This window comes from Sciurus vulgaris (genome assembly GCF_902686455.1).
Source record: "Sciurus vulgaris genome assembly, chromosome: 13".
Lineage (NCBI taxonomy): Eukaryota > Metazoa > Chordata > Mammalia > Rodentia > Sciuridae > Sciurus > Sciurus vulgaris.
This window is the reverse complement of record NC_136474.1, coordinates 35,694,070-35,717,586: the sequence shown is the minus strand read 5'-3', so window position 1 is coordinate 35,717,586 and position 23,517 is coordinate 35,694,070. Positions and strand designations below refer to the sequence as shown.

Here is a 23,517-nt window from a genome sequence, read left to right as displayed (position 1 = left end):
CTGTTTTTACATTTACATTGGTAGTTTATTAGTTGGTGGCAGCTTTCTCTAGTTCTTGGGACGTTAGCAACTCTTGGAATATTTTACAAATTAGGGCTGAAATCTGTATCACTTATTGCAGCAACCTTATGTGGCTAGGAGAAGTGAATGTTATTATTTTTTGGCTAATTTCAATTTATTTCATGAAGGAGTTACACTAGCCCAAGTTAAAAGTGGACCCCAAATGGTTACATTATACAAACTGTAAGGTTTTTAAACTTGTGACAAGGGACAGAAGGGAAATTCTACTCATTGCAAGGAAATCCTCACTTAAGCTTCACTGAGCCACAAACACTTAAAACCCATGAACCTTCAGCTGACTGTCCTTAGCCAGTCCAATCTCTACCAGGAACTGGCATATGTTCTTGCACTGGTCACCTTGTAGCTGAATTACTTCTCAATATTCTGGATGCTCATTTACAGTACCATTGCAGGCAAATTTCTTCTTAAACACCTTCACTAGTTTCTTTTTATCGTAATAATCAGTGATCCCTTGGACAGTGGTAAGGGTCTTCCTGCCATTTCTCTGTTGAATTCTTATATGGATATAATCCTCAGTGCCAGCAGGAAGCAGGTCATCACCCTTACTTGCATCAGCAAAGGGGTCCAAAGAGTGGAGGTTCTGGATAGTGGACATAGGACACGATTCCGTTTCCTCTGTGGAAACGGTCTGTGGAAGGTGGCTGCGGGAGAAGGCAGGTGGAGGGTGGGGGGACAGAGGGTGGGGAAGTGAGGGGGCTCGCGGGGGAAGCTGCTGAGTACCCGATGGTGGCTCAGTGACTGGGGCAGTGAATGTTATTTTAATAATCTTTTTTACTTCCACTAAAAATGTCTAATGCTAAGAATGTTTTGCTGTTTCTACTGCTGGGCATTGAACCCAGGTCTTAGTGCATAACACAATCAATAATTTAGATTTAACGGACATTTATAGAATATACCATCCAACCAAGAGCGAATACACTTTCTTCTCAGCAGCACATGGATCCTTCTCTAAAATAGACCATATATTATGCCACAAAGCTAATGTTAGCAAATACAAGAAGATAGAGACACTATCTTGTATTCTATCAGATCATAATGGATTGAAGTTAGAAATAAATGAAAGAGTAAAACACAGAAACTATTCCAACATCTGGAGATTAAACAATATGGTCTTATATGATGAATGGATAACAGAAGTTATTAGGAAGGAAATTAAAAAAATTCTTAGAGGTAAATGAGAACAAAGAAACATCATATCAAAATCTCTGGGACACTATGAAAGCAGTACTTAGAGGGAAATTTATTTCATGGAGCGCATTTAATAAAAGAAGTAAAACTCAACAAATAATCGACCTAACACTACAGCTCAAAGTCCTAGAAAAAGAAGAAGAGGCCAGCACCAAAAGTAGTAAAAGACAGGAAATAGTTAAACTCAAAGCTGAAATCAATGAAATTGAAACAAAAGAAAGAATACAAAAAATTGACAAAATAAATAGTTGGTTCTTCGAAAAAATAAATGAAATTGATAAACCTTTAGCCACACTAACAAAGAGAAGATGAGAGAAAACCCAAATCGCTAAAATTCAGAATGAACAAGGAAATACCACAAAAGACAGGATTGAAATACAAAACATAATTAGAAGCTATTTTGAAAATCTATATAACAAAAAAAATAGAAAATTTTGAAGACATCAACAGGTTTCTAGAGACATATGAATTGCCTAAACTGAACGAGGAGGACATACACAATTTAAATAGATCAATTTCAAGTACTGAAATATATCAATAGACTTAAAGTCAAGAATCACATGATTATTTCAATAGATGCAGAAAAAGCATTTGATAAAATATAGCACCCCTTCATGTTCAAAACACTAGAAAAAATAGGGATAGTGGGAACATTGCTTAACATTGTAAAGGCCATCTATGCTAAGCCAATGGCTAATATCATTCTAAATGGTGAAAAACTGAAAGCATTCCCCCTAAAAACTGGAACAAGGCATGGATGACCTCTTTCACCACTTCTATTCAACATCGTACTTGAGACTCTAGCCAGAGCAATTAGACAAACCAAAGAAATTAAAGGGATACGAATTGGAAAAGAAGAACTCAAACTATCCCTGTTCGCTGATGACATGATTATATAGTTAGAGGAACCTGGAAATTCCACCAGAAAACTCTTAGAACTCATAAGTGAATTCAGTAAAGTAGCAGGTTACAGGATCAATGCTCATAAATCCAATGCATTTTTATACATAAGTGATGAATCTTCAGAAAGAGAAATTAGGAAAACTACCCCATTCACAATAGCATCAAAAAAAAAAATAAAATACTTGGGAATCAATCTCACAAAAGACATGAAAGTCCTCTACAATGAGAACTACAGAACACTAAAGAAAGAAATTAAAGAAAACCTTAGAAGATGGAAAGCTCTCCCATGTTCATGGATAGGAAGAAATAATATTGTCAAAATGGCCATACTAACAAAAGTGCTATATAGATTCGATGCAATTCCAATTAAAATCCCAATGATGTACCTTACAGAAATAGAGCAAGCAATTATGAAATTCATCTGGAAGAATAAGAAACCCAGAATAGCTAAAGCAATCCTCAGTAGGAAGAACGAAGCAGGGGGTATCGCAATACCAGATCTTCAACTCTACTACAAAGAAATAGTAACAAAAATGGCATGGTATTGGTACCAAAATAGAAAGGTAGATCAATGGTTCAGAATAGAGCACATGGACACAAACCCAAATAAATACAATTTTCTCATACTAGACAAAGGGGCCAAAAATATGCACTGGAGAAAAGATAGCCTCTTCAACAAATGGTGCTGGGAGAATTGGAAATCCACATGCAACAGAATGAAACTAAACCCAAATCTCTCACCATGCATGAAACTAAACTGAAAATGTATTAAAGACCTCGGAATTAGAACAGAGAACCTCCAGATTATAGAAGAAAAAGTAGGTCCAGATCTTCAACATGTTGGCTTAGGACCAGACTTCCTCAACAGGACTCCCATAGCACAAGAAATAAAAGCAGGAATCAATAACTGGGATAGATTCCAACTAAAAAGCTTTCTCTCAGCAAAGGAAACTATGAGCAATGCAAAAAAAGAGCCTACAGAGTGGGAGAATATCTTTACCAATCATACTTCAGATAGAGCGCTAATATCCCGAATCTATAAAGAACTCAAAAAACTCTACTCCAAGAATTCAAATAATCCAGTTGACAAATGGGCTAAGGAAATGAATAGACAGTTCACAGAAGAAGATCTACAAGCAATCAACAAACATATGGAAAAATGTTCAACATCTTTAGTAATAAGAGAAATACAAATCAAAACTACCCTAAGAATCCATCTCACCCCAATTAAAATGGCGATCATCAAGAATACGAGCAACGACAGGTGTTGTCGAGGATGTGGAGAGAAAGGTACACTCATACATTGCTGGTGGGGCTGCAAATTAGTGCAGCCACTCTGGAAAGCAGTGTGGAGATTCCTTAGAAAACTTGGAATTGAACCACCAGTTGACCCAGCTATCCCACTCCTTGGCCTATACCCAAAGGACTTAAAATCAGCATACTACAAAGATACAGCCACATCAATGTTCATAGCTGCTCAATTCACAATAGCCAGACTGTGGAACCAACCTGGATGCCCTTTAATTGATGAGTGGATAAAGAAACTGTGGTATATATATACAATGGAATATTACTCAGCCATAAAGAATGATAAAATTATGGCATTTGCAGTCAAATGGATGAAATTGGAGGATGTCATGCTAAGTGAGATAAGCCAATCTCAAAAAGCCAAAGGACGAATGATATCGCTAATAAGTGGATGATGACACATAATGGGGGGAGGGAAGGGTTAGTGATAGGGTTAGAGTTAGGGTTAGGGAGGGGGTAAGAATGGAGGAAGGAAGGACTGTATAGAGGGAAAAGAGGGGTGGGAGGGGTGGGGGGAAGGCAAAAAATAACAGAATGAATCAAACAACATTACTCTATGTAAATTTATGATTACACAAATGGTATGCCTTTACGTCATATACAGAGAAACAACAAGTATTCCATTTGTTTACAATGAAATAAAAAAAAGAACTACAGAACACTAAAGAAAGGAATAAATTAAAGAAAACCTTAGAAGATGGAAAGATCTCCCATGTTCTTGGATAGGAAGAATTAATATTGTCAAAATGGCCATACTACCAAAAGTGCTATACAGATTCAATGCAATTCCAATTAAAATCCCAATGATGTACTTACAGAAATAGTGCAAGCAATCATGAAATTCATCTGGACGAATAAGAAACCCAAAATAGCTAAAGCAATCCTTCCCAGGAAAAATGAAGCTGGGGGTATCACAATATGCGAACTTTAACTTTACTACAAAGCAATAGTAACAAAGACGGCATGATATTGGTACCAAAATAGACAGGTAGTTCAATGGTACAGAATAGAGGACATGGACACAAATCCAAATAAATACAATTTTCTCATACTAGACAGAGGGGCCAAAAATATGCAATGGAGAAAAGATAGCCTCTTCAACAAATAGTGCTGGGAAAACTGGAAATCCATATGCAACAGAATGAAACAAAACCCCTATCTCTCACCCGGCACAAAACTCAACTCAAAATGGATTAAGGACCTTGGAATCAGACCAGAGTCCCTGCAGATTATAGAAGGAAAAGCAGGTCCAGTTCTTCAATATGTAGGCCTAGGACCTGACTTCCTCAACAGGACTCCCATAGCACAAGAAATAAAAGCAAAAGTCAATAACTGGGATAGATTCAAACTAAAAAGCTTTCTCTCAGCAAAGGAAACTATCAGCAATGCGAAGAAAGAGCCTACAGAGTGGGAGAATAGCTTTGCCAATCATACTACAGATAGAGCACTAATCTCCAGAATCTATAAACAACTCAAAAAAGTCTACACCAAGAATACAAATAATCCAGTCGACAAATGGGCTAAGTAAATGAACACACACTTCACAGAAGAAGATGTACAAGCATCAGCAAACATGAAAAAATGTTTAACATCTCTAGTAATAAGAGAAATGCAAATCAAATCCACCCTAAGATTCCATCTCACCCCAATTAGAATGGTGATTATTATAGTGTCCCAGAGATTTTGATATGAAGTTTCTTTGCTCTCATTTACCTCTAAGAATTTTAATTTCCTTCCTAATAACTTCTGTTATCCATTCATCAAATAAGACCATATTGTTTAATCTCTAGGTGTTGGAATAGTTTCTGTGTTTTACTCTTTCATTTATTTCTAACTTCAATCCATTATGATCTGATAGAATACAAGATAGTGTCTCTATCTTCTTGTATTTGCTAACATTAGCTTTGTGGCACAATATATGGTCTATTTTAGAGAAGGATCCATGTGCTGCTGAGAAGAAAGTGTATTCGCTCTTGGTTGGATGGTATATTCTATAAATGTCTGTTAAGTCTAAATTATCGATTGTGTTATTGAGATCTATGGTTTCTTTGTTCAATTTTTGTTTGGAAGATCTGTCCAGTGGTGAGAGAGGTGTGTTAAAATCACCTAGTATTATCGTGTTATGGTCTATTTGGTTTCTGAAATTGAGAAGGAGTTGTTTGACATACATGGATGAGCCACTCTTTGGGGCATAGATGTTTATGATTGTTATGTCTTGCTGATTTATGCTTCCCTTAAGGAGTATGAAATGTCCTTCTTTATCCCTTGTGACTAACTTTGGCTTGAAGTCCACATTATCTGAAATGAGGATGGATACTCCATCTTTTTTGCAGAATCCATGTGCATGGTATGTTTTCCCGCATCCATTCACCTTTAGTCTATGGGTATCTTTTTCTATGAGGTGAGTCTCTTGCAGACAACATATTGTTGGATCTTTCTTTTTAATCTAATCTGCCAGTCTGTGTCTTTTGATTGATGAATTCAGGCCATTAACATTTAGTGTTATTATTGAGATATGATTTGGTTTCCCAGCTATTTGGTTCATTTTTTAAATTTTATTTATTTATTTACTTATTTATTTGACGTAACTTGGTTTCTCCTTTATTTGACAATTCCTTTAGGATAATTCCTCCCTTTGCTGATTTGCTTCTTTGTTTTTCATCTCTTCCTCATGGAATCTTTTGTTGAGAATGTTCTGTAATGCTGGCTTTCTTTTTGTAAATTCTTTTAACTTTTGTTTATCATGGAAGGATTTTATTTCATTGTCAAATTTGAAGGTAATTTTTCCTGGGGACACTATGAAAGCATTACTTAGAGGGAAATTTATTTCATGGAGCGCATTCAATAAAAGAAGCAAAAATCAACAAATAAACTACCTAACACTACAGGTCAAAGCCCTAGAAAAAGAAGAGACCAGCACCAAAAGTAGTAAAAGACAGGAAATAAACTAAGATCTGAAATCAACATAATTGAAACAAAAGAAACAATACAAAAAATTGACAAAATAAATAGTTGGTTCTTTGAAAAAATAAACAAAATTAATAAACCCTTAGCCACACTAACAAAGAAAAAGAGGGAGAAAACCCAAATCACTAAAATTCAGAATGAAGAAGGAAATATCACAACAGACACGATTGAAATACAAAACATAATTAGAAGCTATTTTAAAAATCTATACTCCAACAAAACAGAAAATTTTGAAGACATCAACAGGTTTCTAGAGGCATATGAATTGCCTAAACTGAACGAGGAGGACATACACAATTTAAATACACCAATTTCAAGTAATGAAGTAGAAGAGGTCATCAAAAGCCTACCAACAAAGAAAGGTCCGGGACCAGATGGGTTCTCAGCCGAGTTCTACAAAACCTTTAAAGAAGAGCTCATTCCAATACTTCTCAAAGTATTCCATAAAATAGAAGAGGAGGGAACCCTCACAAACTCATTCTATGAAGCCAATATCACCCTGATACCTAAACCAGACAGAGATACATCGAGGAAAGAAAACTTCAGACCAATATCCTTAATGAACATCGACGCAAAAATTCTCAACAAAATTTTAGCAAATCGCATACAAAAATATATTAAAAAGATAAAGTGCACCATGATCAAGTGGGTTTTATCCCAGGATGCAAGGTTGGTTCAACATCCGGAAATCAATAAATGTAATTCACCATATCAACAGACTAAAAGTTAAGAATCACATGATTATTTCAATAGATGCAGAAAAAGCATTCAATAAAATACAGCATCCATTCATGCTCAAAACACTAGAAAAAATTGGGGTAGTGGGATCATTCCTTAACATTGTGAAGGCCATCTATGCTAAGCCCATGGCTAATATCATTCTAAATGGTGAAAAACTGAAAGCATTCCCCCTAAAATCTGGAACAAGGCATGGATGCTCTCTTTCACCACTTCTATTCAACATTGTTCTTGAGAATCTAGCCAGAGCAATTAGACAAATCAAAGAAATTAAAGGGATACGAATTGGAAAAGAAGAACTCAAACTATCCCTGTTCACTAATGACATGATCTTACATTTAGAGGAACCTGGAAATTCCACCAGAAAACTCTTAGAACTCATAAGTGAATTCAGTAATGTAGCAGGTTACAAGATCAATGCTCATAAATCCAATGCATTTTTATACATAAGTGATGAATCTTCAGAAAGAGATATTAGAAAACTACCCCATTCACAATAGCATCAAAAAAAATAAAATACTTAGGAATCAATCTCACAAAAGACGTGAAAGACCTCTACAATGAGAACTACAGAACACTAAAGAAAGAAATTAAAGAAAACCTTAGAAGATGGAAAGCTCTCCCATGTTCATGGATAGGAAGAATTAATATTGTCAAAATGGCCATACTAACAAAAGTGCTATATAGATTCGATGCAATTCCAATTAAAATCCCAATGATGTACCTTACAGAAATAGAGCAAGCAATTATGAAATTCATCTGGAAGAATAAGAAACCCAGAATAGCTAAAGCAATCCTCAGTAGGAAGAACGAAGCAGGGGGTATCGCAATACCAGATCTTCAACTCTATTACAAAGCAATAGTAACAAAAGCAGCATGGTATTGGTACCAAAATAGACAGGTAGATCAATGGTACAGAATAGAGGACACGGACACAAACCCAAATAAATACAATTTTCTCATACTAGACAAAGGGGCCAAAAATATGCAATGGAGAAAAGATAGCCTCTTCAACAAATGGTGCTGGGAAAACTGGAAAACCATATGCAACAGAATGAAATTAAACCCCTATCTCTCACCATGCACAAAACTCAACTCACAATGGATCAAGGACCTCGGAATCAGACTAGAGACCCTGAATCTTATAGAAGAAAAAGTAGGTCCAAATCTTCAACTTGTTGGCTTAGGAGCAGTCTTCCTTAACAGGACTCCCATAGCACAAGAAATAAAAGCAAGAATCAATAACCGGGATAGATTCAAACTAAAAAGCTTTCTCTCAGCAAAGGAAACTATCAGTAATGTGAAGAGAGAGCCTACAGAGTGGGAGAATATCTTTGCCAATCATACTTCAGATAGAGCGCTAATATCCCGAATCTATAAAGAACTCAAAAAACTCCACACCAAGAATACAAATAATCCAATCAACAAATGGGCTAAGGAAATGAACAGACACTTCACAGAAGAAGATCTACATGCAATCAACAGATATATGAAAAAATGTTCAACATCTCTAGTAATTAGAGAAATGCAAATCAAAACTACCCTAAGATTTCATCTCACCCCAATTAGAATGGCGATTATCAAGAACATAAGCAACAATAGGTGTTGGCGAGGATGTGGGGAAAAAGGTACACTCATACATTGCTGGTGGGGTTGCAAACTAGTGCAGCCACTATGGAAAGCAGTATGGAGATTCCTCAGAAAGCTTGGAATGGAACCACCATTTGACCCAGCTATCCCACTCCTTGGCCTATACCCAAAGGACTTAAAATCAGCATACTACAGAGATACAGCCACATCAATGTTCATAGCTGCTCAATTCACTATAGCCAGACTGTGGAACCAACCCAGATGCCCTTCAGTTGATGAATGGATAAAGAAGCTGTGGCATATATATACAATGGAATATTACTCCGCCATGAGGAATGACAAAATTATGGCATTCGCAGGCAAATGGATGAAATTGGAGGATATCATGCTAAGTGAGATAAGTCAATCCCAAAAAACTAAAGGACATATGATCTCGCTGATAAGTGGATGAGGACATATGGGGGGGTAGGAGGGGTTAGTGTTAAGGTTAGGGTTAGGTTTAGGGTTAGGGATAGGGAGGGTGGTAAGAATGGAGGAAGAAAGGAATGTATAGAGGGAAAAGAGGGGTGGGAGGGGAGGGGCGAAGGGAAAAAATAACAGAATGAATTAAACAACATTGCCCTATGTACCAAATTAAAAAAAAAATTATTAAAAAAAAAAGTACAAAAAAAAAAAAAAAAAAAAAAACCAAAAGCATTCTATTTGTTCTATGTCTTGACACCTCATAGGAATCTCTCCTGAAGGTGCTCTCGACATGGTCCTTGTATTCACTTTGCCATGGAGGAAGATGGCTTGTCAGTTGGGTGGCCTCAAATGAAAGAGCAAGTGTGTAGCTGGCTGTCTTGTGACTCAGCACACTGAAGTACTAAAGCCGCCATCTGATTTCAGGAAGTAAGAAGTCTTAGCAAAAAGCAAGCTGTTTTGAACTTCAACTTGAAATATAATGCCTGCCTTGATCTTGATGAGCTGCAGGGCTTTTCTCCCAGTTGCTTCAGTGTTCTGCACTGTGGTGGCGCCAGGGATGGGGGAGAAAAAGAGCCAAGGAGAAAGAAACCCAGGCCTTTCTCTTTGAACTATCTTTAGGTATTGACATGCATTTGCTGGAGAACTCTTCTCCCAGCTCATGAGGCCCAGAAAAATTCAAGGCAAACAAATTTCCCTGAGAGGTGGGTCTGGGGAACATAGCAGCTTTCCAGATTTTGTGTTAATTGGCCATAATATCAAGCTTCTTTATGCTGTGGTTATAAAATTTTCTCATTGTTATTCTAGAATTTTTCAATAAGTGCTTTATGTTGGGTTTTGACATACACTCAAATTCAAAGACTATGCCTAAATTTGAAAACTCTTGATCATTCATAGGCAGTTATTAGGTGGTCCATGGTTTGAGTTAGCAAAAGAGACTTGAAAACATCATACTTCAGTCAGAAAGAGAGTAGCTGCTACCTCTGAGTTTATTACTAAAATTTTTCTGTAACTACTCTTACTTATTTAAAAGAAATCTCCTTTGGGGCATGGTTTTGTTTCCGGTGTATGGCAATGTTCTATACATACAGAATGGAACCATAAAATTAAAAAATGACACATTTGAAAAAAAAAAAAGCCTACCAACAAAGAAAAGTCCGGGACCAGATGGGTTCTCAGCCGAGTTCTACAAAACCTTTAAAGAAGAGCTCATTCCAATACTTCTCAAAGTATTCCATAAAATAGAAGAGAAGGGAACCCTCCCAAACTCATTCTATGAAGCCAATATCACCCTGATACCTAAACCAGACAGAGATACATCGAGGAAAGAAAACTTCAGACCAATATCCTTAATGAACATCGACGCAAAAATTCTCAACAAAATTTTAGCAAATCGCATACAAAAACATATTAAAAAGATAGTGCACCATGATCAAGTGGGTTTCATCCCAGGGATGCAAGGTTGGTTCAACATCCGGAAATCAATAAATGTCATTTACCATATCAATAGACTTAAAGTCAAGAATCACATGATTATTTCAATAGATGCAGAAAAAGCATTTGATAAAATACAGCACCCCTTCATGCTCAAAACACTAGAAATAATAGGGATAGTGGGAACATTCCTTAACATTGTAAAGGCCATTTATGCTAAGCCCATGGCTAATATCATTCTAGATGGTGAAAAACTGAAAGCATTCCCCCTAAAATCTGGAACAAGGCAGGGATGCCCGCTTTCACCACTTCTATTCAACATCGTCCTTGAAACTCTAGCCACAGCAATTAGACAGACCAAAGAAATTAAAGGGATACGAATAGGAAAAGAAGAACTCAAACTATCCCTATTTGCTGATGATATGATTATATACTTAGAGGAACCAGGAAATTCCACAGAAAACTTTTAGAACTCATAGGTGAATTCAGTACAGTAGCAGAATATAAGATCAATGCACATAAATCTAATGCATTTTTATACATAAGTGATGAATCCTTGGAAAGAATAATCAGGAAAACTACCCCATTCACAATTGCCTCGAAAAAAATAAAATACTTGGGAATCAATCTCCCAAAAGAGGTGAAAGACCTCTACAATGAGAACTACAGTACACTAAAGAAAGAAATTAAAGAAAACCTTAGAAGATGGAAAGCTCTCCCATGTTCTTGGATAGGAAGAATTAATATTGTCAAAATGGCCATACTACCTAAAGTGCTATACAGATTCAATGCAATTCCAATTAAAATCTCAATGACGAACCTTACAGAAATAGAGCAAGCAATTATGAAATTCATCTCAAAGAATAAGAAACCCAGAATAGCTAAAGTAATCCTGAGCAGAAAGAGTGAAACAGGGGGTATCGCAATACCAGATGAAAGGTCGAATGATATCGCTAATAAGTCGATGAGGACACATAATGGGGGAAGGGACAGGTGAGTGTTAGGGTTAGAGTTAGGGTTAGGGAGGGGGTCAAGAATGGAGGAAGGAAGGACTGTATAGAGGGAAAAGAGGGGTGGGAGGGGTGGGGGGAAGGGAAAAAATAACAGAATGAATCAAACAACATTACCCTATATAAATTTATGATTACACAAATGGTATGCCTTTACACCATGTACAAATAGAGAAACAACATGTATCCCATTTGTTTACAATAAAAAATATATATATACATAAAAAAATAGAATGGCAATTATCAAAAATACAAGCAACAACAGGTGTCGGCGAGGATGTAGGGAGAAAGGTACACTCATACATTGCTGGTGGGGCTGCAAATTAGTGCAGCCAATCTGGAAAGCAGTGTGGAGATTCCTTAGAAAACTTGGAATTGAACCACCAGTTGACCCAGCTATCCCACTCATTGGTCTATACCCAAAGAACTTAAAATCAGCATACTACAGAGATACAGCCACATCAATGTTCATAGCTGCTCAATTCACAATAGCCAGATTGTGGAACCAACCTAGATGCCCTTCAGTTGATGAATGGATAAAGAAATTGTGGTATATATATATACAATGGAATATTACTCTGCCATAAAGAATGATAAAATTATGGCATTTGCAGGCAAATGGATGAAACTGGAGAATATCATACTAAGTGAGATAAGTCAGTCTCAAAAAACTAAAGGAAGAATGATCTCGCTCTAAGTGGATGATGACACATAAGGGGGGGTGGGAGGGGTTAGTGTTAGGGTTAGAGTTAGGGTTAGGGAGGGGGCAAGAATGGAGGAAGGAAGGAATATATAGAGGGAAAAGAGGGGTGGGAGGAGTGGGGGGAAGGGAAAAAATAATAGAATGAATCAAACAACATTACCGTATGTAAATTTATGATTATACAAACGGTATGCCTTTAACCCATGTACAAACAAACAACATGTATCCCATTTGTTTCCAATAAAAAAAAATAAAATAAAATAAAGAAAGGTTAAAAAAAAAATATATATATATATAATTTTTTTTTGTAAATGATTGCATCTCAGGAAGCCTCTCTTCTGGTCCAACACTTCCCTGTTAAAGTGAAACTATCTTAAATCTATATTGGGGATTACTAGCTTACTGACATTTGAATGCCTATTATTTACTTCATTTTATTTGAAGAAAATTTTGAGATTTTTTTTATCCTTCCAACTTCAAAAAAATTAATGAAGCCTTGGTTTATTCCAAGGGAAAAGGGGGAAAATGAGAAACAAGAATGCTTTTCTAACCCCTTACCTCATTCCTGTTTGGTAATGGGATGGAATGGAGTGGAAAGAAACATTGATATAAGTGAATTTTGAAATGCATAATAAAAGAAAAGATTACATTTTTTTTGGCCAGTTTGGAAAAAAAAGTAATACAAATGGCATTTAAAAAATCTGCAAAACCCACATGGTTATGGGCTGTTTTTCCCTAACAATTGATTATATATGATTTATGGGACTATAAGATATTTTATTATCAATGTAAGGATTTTTACCCCTAGGTCAGTCTAGCTTTTTACAGTACAGATCTGAGAAACTATTTGTGTGAACTAAATAAACTTCTCCATATTACTGTACAGTTTAATACTCTGATACAATTGTGTAACACTCATAGGGTATTCCCCCTTTATTGTGGTGACATTATAGGGCATGAATATTGTAAAGGCATCATATCATTATATAATCCAATATTGACTGCTTGCATTCCTCCTTGTGCTTCTTGGTTTCATGCTCAACTTCTTGAAATAATATAACCAACTCTTAATTACTTGTGCTAACAAAGGGGTAATGTTAACACAGGTAAGTTATATCCTGGATAAATAAATACCACAGAGTAAATATTTCTCTTGCAGTGGCCCAGTGTAAGCCTTCCCAGGTCTATCCATAGCTACTAAAGTATTTAAAGCAGAAAGGTCTGGAATAGAAAAATTGAGCTAACTGCCTGTTGCAGTTCTTTATCTGCCCATGCCCCTTGAACACTATATCCTGAGGTCTCTTCCCTAACTTGCTAGAAAACTAATCCTGGGTGAGATTGTGGTATAGTCACTGAGTCTGGCTCACAATTGAGAATTGGTTTCTATTGAAGAAGTGGCCAAAATATGGATAAAAATGTGTAATATTGCCACATACACTGATTTGACATGTATCTAAATGTTTTAAAGATTTTCATCTGTTGGCCATGGTTTGAGGATTCTCTCTGTCTATCTCTGTTCTTTGTTCGCAATCACTTCTGGCCCCTTAAGACATGGGCAAAACAGTGTTGATCCTACACATTGTATCTTGGGAAAGATCTTCACTGAATGGGCCACCTACAAATGTAAACATGTCTAAGAAAAAAATATTGTTTTCCTGTAACAATTGGGTCTTTGAATAGTTTTTTTCTGAATTATTTTATAATCTCACAGTTGGGAGTTGGTCTGTCAGAGATAAAATAAGTGAAAGAATGTAGGCAATTACATAATGAATCTTAACAGGCAAATACTAAGTTAGATGCAAAAAAGTGCTCCCTTTAATATGTGAGTATAGTAAGACAGCAAAGGAGGGTTTAACTTTTTTTTTCTTTTCAACCCAGTGCTAACAGTCTGAGTACTACTTCTCAGCCTGGGCCCAGGCAGCTGCAAATCATCCTACTGTGGGTCAGGGACACCAGTCCTAAGATAAAGGAGAAAAAAAAAAAAAAAAAAAACCACAGGAAAACTACCTGGTCTATACAGAGATATGGACAAACAGGACCTGGCCTCTGTACTGCTTTACAGCCACTCTGTGCCCATGGGAATAAAACCAGAGTTTCAGAACAGAGCTCAGTTTGCCGCTTCTGCAGATAAATGAAATCTATGTTATTGGCATCAGATCTGCCATTTTAGGTCAGAAGCCATTTTACATAGGGGGTTCCTAACTTTTGATGCTGAGCCAATGCCACTTAGCTTCCTGTAAAACGTGACTACCACTAAGAGTTCAACCCCAACCCAGCCCATGATACAAGCACTAAGCATGCATAAAAATTCCTATTGCAGGCTATAAAACTGCTCTGCAAGAACCAATACGTTGCTGCTCTCCCCACGGGGGCAGCCTTGTTGGTTAGCCTGTGTGCTACTGACAATAAATCCCTTGTGTGAGATTCTGGTGTGTGGCATGGTGCTTGGATTCTGTTTGGATTTTGCATGTGTCCTGTCATATGTGAGCTATAGGCCTCACTGATTTTCTTTCTGGGTTCTTGTCTCAAGGGTTCAAAGAATGAAATCCATGGATGTTGGCAGAGGACAAAAGTAAAAGAAATAAAATTAGCTTTGAATGAGAGGGAAAAGGTGGAATGCCCTGTGATGTGAGGGGGAAACTGGTGAAAAACTTTTCCACTTGAATATACCAGTTCAGGGATGTTGGCTTCTGGATAAAAGTATTGATCAGAGTCCATGCTGAAGAACATTAAAAGTGTTAAGGCCAGTTGTTGGAATCTATGTTGTACAGATATTGGGAATGTACCAAGGCTCTTGGCTTGTCCCATGACTTTCTACTTGGCTGTGTACTTTTAGTCCTTAAGTCTAAATTTTTGTAACCTGCATTTGAGTTCACCCCCATTTCGATTTTCCCTGCCACTCAGGGACAAAGGAGTGGATTGGAATGCTTAACTTCATAGGGTTGCCTTTATGTTTAAAGCCAAAGGACCTTGAGAAAGGTGATCAATGTTATCTTAACCAAGATTTGTTTTAGGAGGAAATAACTTGCCCGGGGAAGGGGAACATAACCCCTTAAGACACAAGCATTCATTCTCTTCTGGACAGATGTTTAAATTGCACACTGAGTCAGCTTTGCCAGATATCCTACTCTGCCTCTTCTGCCTATTAAAAAAAATTCACACTGATGAGCACCAATTTGTGCAGGATTTGAGAGCTATAAAATATTAAAGTGTGATGTGCATTGCTTTTAGGATTTTTCTTTGTCAGAGAAACAGATGACTTAAGATCTTGACCAAGCTTGATTTTCATGAATAACCTGAAATACATGACTAGAGATATAGATAGATCTGAAACTAAATGTTTGTCAGTCTCATATAAATGTTCTGTAAAAGTTTCTAAAATGAAAATTCATTTCAGTTTAAGCAATAAGTGCTGTCTTTTATATATTTCATCTGGCATAAAAGGGAAACACTGTCATTTAAAGACTTGAATCTGTCTACTTTGACTTAGTCTAATTCTGGTTATTAACAGTATTCCTTAAGTGTATAAGAGGTTTAAGGCTCTCCTTGATTTTTACTAGTACTGCTAAATTCTGCAAGTCTGTAAATATCTGTGGATTCTGGATTTTACTGTGAAAATTAAACCTAGTTAATAAAAGGACATCTGTGTATTGGTGACATTATTAGTTTTTCATAGAGTATTCTTATGTTCTTCTAGTATACAAATTTTAAGATATAAAGCTTGGAAGCACACTTTACAGAGACCTAGCAGCAGTCAAATGGAGAGGTGCAACTCACTGCAAAGGTTTATACATGCCATTTCTGTACATCACTGGAAGATAATCATATGGCTGTTATCAAATGCCATACTATGTCATCTGGGGCAAAAACCTAAAAGCTGCTGTACCACTTTCAGCTCACCTGGCTTTTCATGTAACAGCCACATCCTAACCCTCTGTGCCTCTCAATAAAGGGCTCCCAAACCCACTTTAGGAACCTGTATCTGGCTTGCTGAAGTTCAGCCCTCACCCTGCATGGCAACTTTTCACTACAGACAGGAGACTTCTTGCCTCTGGATCACAGATGTTGTGATCCACGCAGGTGGGCAACTCCTCCTCATCAGTCTGTGGAGGAGCAGAGATGATGGAAGCAGTGCTGGAGTTGACTCCACATTGAAACTGGCAACATTCCCCTTTTCCTCTCAGAAGCCATCAAGTGAGCACGTAAAGAATAAGACAACACAGCAGCAAATTCCAGTTCTGCTCTGTTTTGAGTCAGCAAGGTGAGCCAGGCTGGTAAGGGCAATGCTGGGAAGCATCAAGTCAGGTCCCCTTGGACAATGCAGTGCACCCAGAGCAGAACAGGCTTTGTTTGAGGAGTCTTGGGCCTAATCCCATATAGTGCTAGAAAGCAGGAGGAGGGATGCTGTCATGATTTCCAGGTACCTAGGATTTGTTATATTGGCTAACAGGGGCTACTGGACCAATTTGGAATTTATGGTGTGAACATCATGGGACTTGAAAACTACTTATGCATCTAAAAATGAAAAGGCGAGGATTGTAAACATCAACTGTATCTTTCTTTCCATTAATTTGTGCCATATTTCAAGCCTAGGCTTTTAAAAGATCCAGAGGTACCCAGGGATCCTCTCTGTGTTCTGGCCTTCAGTGAGTAGGGCCCTTGAACTGGGCCATCACTAAGCAAGACAGTGCACCAGGATCTGGGGTATAATTTTGTTCTTTCTATAAATGCCTGTGGTGAGAAACATGGAATACTAGTCACCATTCAGGTCATGGACATTTCTGGTGGTTTCTTTCCAGTTCACTAGTCAGATACTGCATCTATCTTTTTCTATGGCTATTTCATTTTAACCAAAAGACCATAATGGGTCAGAATGGAGGCTCTGGAGACAGGGGACACAGATTTAATTCTTGGTTCTGTGACTTACTGACCATGTGACCTTAAACTCTTCCCTCTCCTTCTTGGATTCCTTGGAGTTAAAACAGATTAACTGGACATATATCACAGAGTTGTTACAAGGCCTGAGTTTGAAAATTCTCATTAAAGAATTTAACAGTTCTGCCCTGTATGAGGCAGACACTTAACAGTTAATACGTATTGGCTGCTGCCATTGTTATCATCATTGTTATCATCAAAGAAGTAATAAGCAATACAAATGGAAAGACTATTTTTAAAGTCTATTCATGTTCATTCATAGATGTGTTATAAGTAACTAAAATTACCCAAGGTAAATCTTGTTTTAATCTTTTTGCTGATCATGTGGTCAATAAACTTATTTGAAAAAATGATGGGCTCTGTAAAAAGATTTGTTCTGGTGTCATGGGTAACATATACAATCACACAGTGTCCCATAACAGAGGAGGCAGAAGAAATCTTATCACAATGCTATCTTCTTCACAGAAGACTGAAGTCCAGGGAATAGAGATTTCATGAAGTAGACAGGGAAAGCAAGAACTGGAATTGTGGGCTGAGAATATAATCAGTGGTGGAGGAGTGGCCTAACGCAGTATGAGCAAGGCCCTGGGGTCAGACCCCAGCAGCAACACACACACACACACAAGGTCTCATGACTTGCCTCAGTAATGAGATGAAGCAAATAGGTCAGAGTCAGTCAAGCCTCTTTTTGTAGCTGGGGTGAGGGACCTCTCAATGGGCAGAACAACATGAGCACCCGCTAGTTCACTCTTAAATACAAGAGATCAAATGTTTATCAAGTGCCCAGTCTGTGTTAGGAATGGAAGAACCAAAGATGATTAAGCCATAGGTAGTCCTCAAACAGTTTCTAGTCAACTGAGAGCCAACAAGTCTAGTCTGCAGAGAAAGGCACAAGAAATAGGGCAACTAGAGAATAATTTGAGATCCACAAGTACTTCATTCAAATGAGAGGAGCAGCAGCCCTAAGTTTTAGGCAGCAGGCACTGAATTTGTTTTCTTTCTTTTGATCAAACCCATAAAACTGAAACTTCACAATGTCAGAGCCTGCATGTGGGAGACCTGGGGATTTGATTTGAAGCACAGTGAGACTTTAGAATGCTGGACACATTCATATTCTGTTTGTGGATTATCTGTGCCATTGTTACTGTTACTAGTAAAGGAGACAATTGACAGCTGTGTAAGCCATCAGTTTAACAGTATCTGTATTTCGCTCTCTAGCAATGAAAAATAATGCAGGAGAACATACTGTTTTCTTCACATGAGATTGCAATAATCAGGGCATCATCATCATAATCTGAGCACAAATTCTGACTAGTTCCACGTTGATGGCCATCCTGCCTACCGTCAGGGTATGATGCTAACAATGCAGGAGGTGCTTTTCCAAGGCAGTTTTGTTTTCTTACTATAACCACTGACAGCAGCAATTCTACAAGACTCCAGGTGGCATGGCTCAATGCAGCACAGTACACTCCATGGCCTCAGGTATTACATAAATATTTTCTTGCTGTCAGCTGAACAACATAACTCTCCCATCCATGCCAGACCTATCAGTACAATGAGAAAACACTTGGTGACAAGTCTGCTGTTCAGTGACCATGGAGTGGTCCAGTACTCTGAGGCTGACCACCTATTATGACAGACAGGGCAGTGCCCAGAGCTCAAAACCTGTCCAGGTATCTTCTGCCCACAAATATCTAGATATTTTTATATGATAAGGTAAATATAGTGCTGGGAACTGTGTTGTATGCTTTTAATCCCAATTGCTCATATAAATAAGGTCAGTGAAGTCTAAGCACCAGTAAGCAATTAGGATATCCAGAAACTAAGCCTGTCCCCTCAGGCTCCCAAGCAGGTGTGTGTTGGTCTGGCCTCAGGAGCGGGCTGGGGCAGCCCTCAGGCAGCTGGAAGGTGCTGCAACTCTGAGGGAGGGTGGCAGGCCTGTGGTACTATGTGTGTTACGTGTACCGTGCTGGCCCCTGGTGTGCTTCAGCCAAAAGCAGCAGAAGACCAAGTAGGGTCACAATGCTGTGGATGGAACAGACACTGGACAACTCAGAAATTTCACAGCCCTGGAGACTGTTTTAATTATCTTCTTTAAAAATGGGTCATAAAGATGGGGCTGGGCATAATTTTCCCTTGGTATTTATGGGGATTGGTTCCAGAAGTCTCTGTGTATGTTCAAGTCCTTTATGTAACATTGCATAGTACTAGCATGTAATATACATCTTCCTGTATATTTTAAATGATCTCAGATGACTTAGAATACCTAATATGATGTGGTTAGTTGTTACTAGTTCGTTTAGGGAATAATGACAAGAAAACTGTACATATTTAGGACAGATGCAATCTTTTTCCTAAGGTTTTGTCTTCAGTTGGTGGAATTCATAAAATTAGAACCTGTGGAAATGAAGAGGTGACTGCATAGGGAAACAGACTATTGCCTTAGTCTCAGGTGATAGCAGTTTGATAAATCTTACTCCTTTGCAAAGGAGACTAATGTTAAATTCACATATTTAAAATAATATTCAGGAAGAAATGTCTGCATAACTTCCTCCTTGTAGTTTCAACAACTGTGATTTTGAAAAAGGACTTTGAATTAAGCATTCAGAACTTAAATTTTTTTTTTTCTGCAAACAAGTCACACTTAGCCATAGTGGGTGAAATTCTGTCTCCTTTGTAAACAGGCAGAGGAGGGGAACTAGAGTTAATGTCAACTTGCCTCTAGCCACACACCACAGGCATCTCATTGAAAATAATGCTCTCATCTTATTTTCCCTCTTGTCTTTTTGTTTCATGATAACTTCAGAAATATATTCCATCTTTAGTGCAATTTTCTTCATGATAACACTAGTATTATTTAAATATAATAGAATGGGCACTAAATATTTAATAATTTATGCTTCATTTGTAAAATGTATGTTGGTTAATGAGTTGAGATGGGGGCACAGTGTTTCAGGATTTCAATGTATCAAAATGGCTGACAGGAATGTTATTGTAATACAAATGTTCTCAACCTTATGAAAGATTTATAGCAATTTTAGAAACAATAGTAAATACAATTAATCATGGTAATATTGTTGATGCTTATATGCTAATTTCTGTGGAACATGTAATTGAGATAAATTATTCCTTTGAAAAGTGTTGAAAATGCAGGTATTTTCATTTATATATTTAATTACCCATGGGTAAAATATGGTAAGAAATGTCTACTACTCAAGTTAATATACATTAATTTTGAGAGTATATTGCCATGGGGCTCTGCATGAAAACTTAATATTACAGATCTTTATCTCCCATCCTTTCTTAATAGTTGCTGCATCAAAATGTTTCACCAACATATTTTAGGATAGGGAAAATAAGAAATTGCTTTGCTTATAGAAGAAAATAAATGTACAGGTCTTATAAAACTTTTTAAAGAAAAGAGTTTTGCAGATTTTATTAGTCCAGGCAAGGGTCAAATGAGTTAATACTCAGAAACAAAAAAAACTGTCATTGATTCGTGAGAGTTTTATAGGACATTAAAACTGAAGATCATGTCAGTTTTTAGTCAGTATTGCCTATATGCAAAATAATTCCAGGATTTAGTATGAGATAAACAGATTTTAATTTTCTGCCTTCTCCAACTATTTTTGAAGGCACCCCCCACACACTTCTCTCCTCTCTCCCTTCCTTTCCTCCTCCTCCTCCTCCTCCTCCTCCTCCCCCCCTCCCTCCTCCTCCTCCTCCTCCTTCTTTCTCTCTCTCTCTCTCTCTCTCTCTCTCTAACTTCTTTATGGTCAATGCATATATTTGAGTTGGCTGACTCAGAATGCTGTGGGTAGAGGAAAAGAAGGCCCACAGAGGAATGAGCTCAGTTTGGTAGAAATAGGTTCTACCAGCAAAAATGATTAATTATGTCTAGAAATATAACCTGAGCCTGTACTTGCATTTCCCTCTCATTCCCTTTTTTCACTTTTCCACTGCTTCTTTTTAATTGAGGGCACAGGGGGCATTGTGGGATAGGGGGAGATACAGCTGAAAGATCATCTACTCACCAATGAACATTTCTGGGCCTGAAGTGACTGAACAAAAGAGCATTTGACAGACCTTCTGGGAAGGATTAAATAATGAAATATGCTTGCTACACATCAGTAACACTCCAACAACTTATCTGTGAACAATGTCACGTTTTAACTATTCTGTTTAAAAGCATACTTTTAACATATAGATATGAAATTGGGTGAGAAGTCCTGAACTATTAGAAGTTTTAAGAATTTCTGTTAAATATGACAATTTCTACCACATGATTATTCAGGTTTAAGTTTTATATATTCTAAGAATGAGATATTAGCTAATTTGCCTTATGGAAAATATAGTCTATATTTTAAAAAATGCAAATACAGAAATGGGGCATGGTGTGAAGACAGCCCTTTAAAGAATACTGAGTAGTAAATAAGTAAAATCTGACTGGACTTATGGGTACTAAGACTAATGTTGTATCAAGGCCATATGTTACCGTAGGTAATCCCTTCAAGTGTCTAATTTATAAAATGACCTCTGTGACTACCTGAGAGACCTACGTAGAAAAGATGAATTAATCCATCAGAAATAGACCCTGAGAGGATTAGTTAATATTTAGCTAAAGTCACAATGGCAACTGCATTACTAGCTTCAAATAATTCCTCACAGAGAGCTTGCTACATGACACAAAGATCCAGTACATTCCCAGAATTCACAATAAATCACTCTAAAATCTTCAGTTGAATATCCAGGCATGAGAGACCTTATTGTTTCTTAGGTTTAAGTTTTGAGATATACTACTACTACAAAAATAAAGATAGATCATTGGTAGCAAAAATCAGGTATCTACATAAACATCAAGATGAAGAACATCTAGGGAAAAATCTTAAGAGATGAGAGATAAGGAAGTGGAGAGAAAAAAATTAAATATAAGAAATATGGAGGAAGAAAAGAGAAAAAGGAGGTTATGAAAATTTCAAGAGAGGTACAGAGAACTAGAATAAAAAGGAAAAAAGCATTCAAAGTGATGAGAGCAATTAAATGAAGGGTGAAAAATGAGGGAAAAAAAAGGATAAAGCGCATATGACAAGGTATAAAGAACATGAAATGACAAAGACCCTAAACCAGTGGTGTGTACAGCTATCGAAGGTCCATACTTCATTCTGGAGCTGAACTTTAATACACATGGAGAAAGAAGAAATCAGCACATGTGCACATATTTGGATATCAATTCACCCCTTCTATACTGCTATCACCCCAGGCTTTACCTTCATTCTTGATGATGTTGCTCCTCACTCTATAACTCCCTCATGTGAACCCATAGCTTCAGCTCCAGAAAAATTGAAGGTGGACTATGGAATTAAGATTCCTCCACAGGAGCATGCCCACCTACCAGGGCACACCTCCCTTAATGGAACCCTGAACTTGGCATGTGCACAGTTGAATTCACAATCTTTACTCCTCACATGGGCTCCAGTTCCTCCTCCACTCCACATTTTGGTGAAAGGTGCTGTCTCTACTAACTTGTCCACCCCAGGAGACAGGCTCTCTCTGTACTATTTGTTCTCCCTCCAAATGGCTAATAAAATTTACATCTCAACTGTTTTTCAGGTTGCCTCTTCTCTTCACTCAACTGGTCTTCCTGACTAGAGGACTTCCCCTCCTCACTCAGTTCAACTTCCTACCATAAAATCTGATCATGTTCCTATCTGCTTAAAGGACACTGGAAGATTTCAGGACCCAGTCCAGCCTTCAACTTTCAAGACCTTCCTGGGCAACCTTCTCCTCCTTCACCCCTTACCATTCATGACCTCACTCCTACTCCATGACAGGAATTGTATATAAACCACAGAGAAAAGTAACAAGACCCATGTGTTTCCTCTGTTTGGGAGATTATCCTATCATTTTTGTATCTTCTATATTTTAAGTTTGTCATTTTTATACAGATTGAAGATTTCGTTGCTAAGCATGGGTTTACTTGTCTTTACAGAGCAAAATGGTTCAATATGGAAAGTAAGAATAGCTTTCTATAACCAGATAGATTGATCTCTTTCCCCAGATGACCCCTTGGCTAGACAGGGCCAGATTGTAACATTTAACTAGCATACTAACTTGTCCTTAATATGTGTTGATGTTCTGCTATTTTTTTCTTTTTTGGAGCAAACACCCTGGCATGGGGCCTGCACATAACATGGGCTC

At 37.5% G+C, this 23,517-nt stretch overlaps 1 pseudogene across 1 annotated transcript; it reads right to left on the bottom strand.

Annotated features, from left to right (window-relative positions):
* Positions 1–334: 334 nt before the first annotated feature.
* On the bottom strand, positions 335–709 carry LOC306642726 (eukaryotic translation initiation factor 1-like; annotated as a pseudogene). The gene has a single exon. The product of its transcript is annotated as a eukaryotic translation initiation factor 1-like (transcript).
* Positions 710–23,517: the final 22,808 nt, after the last annotated feature.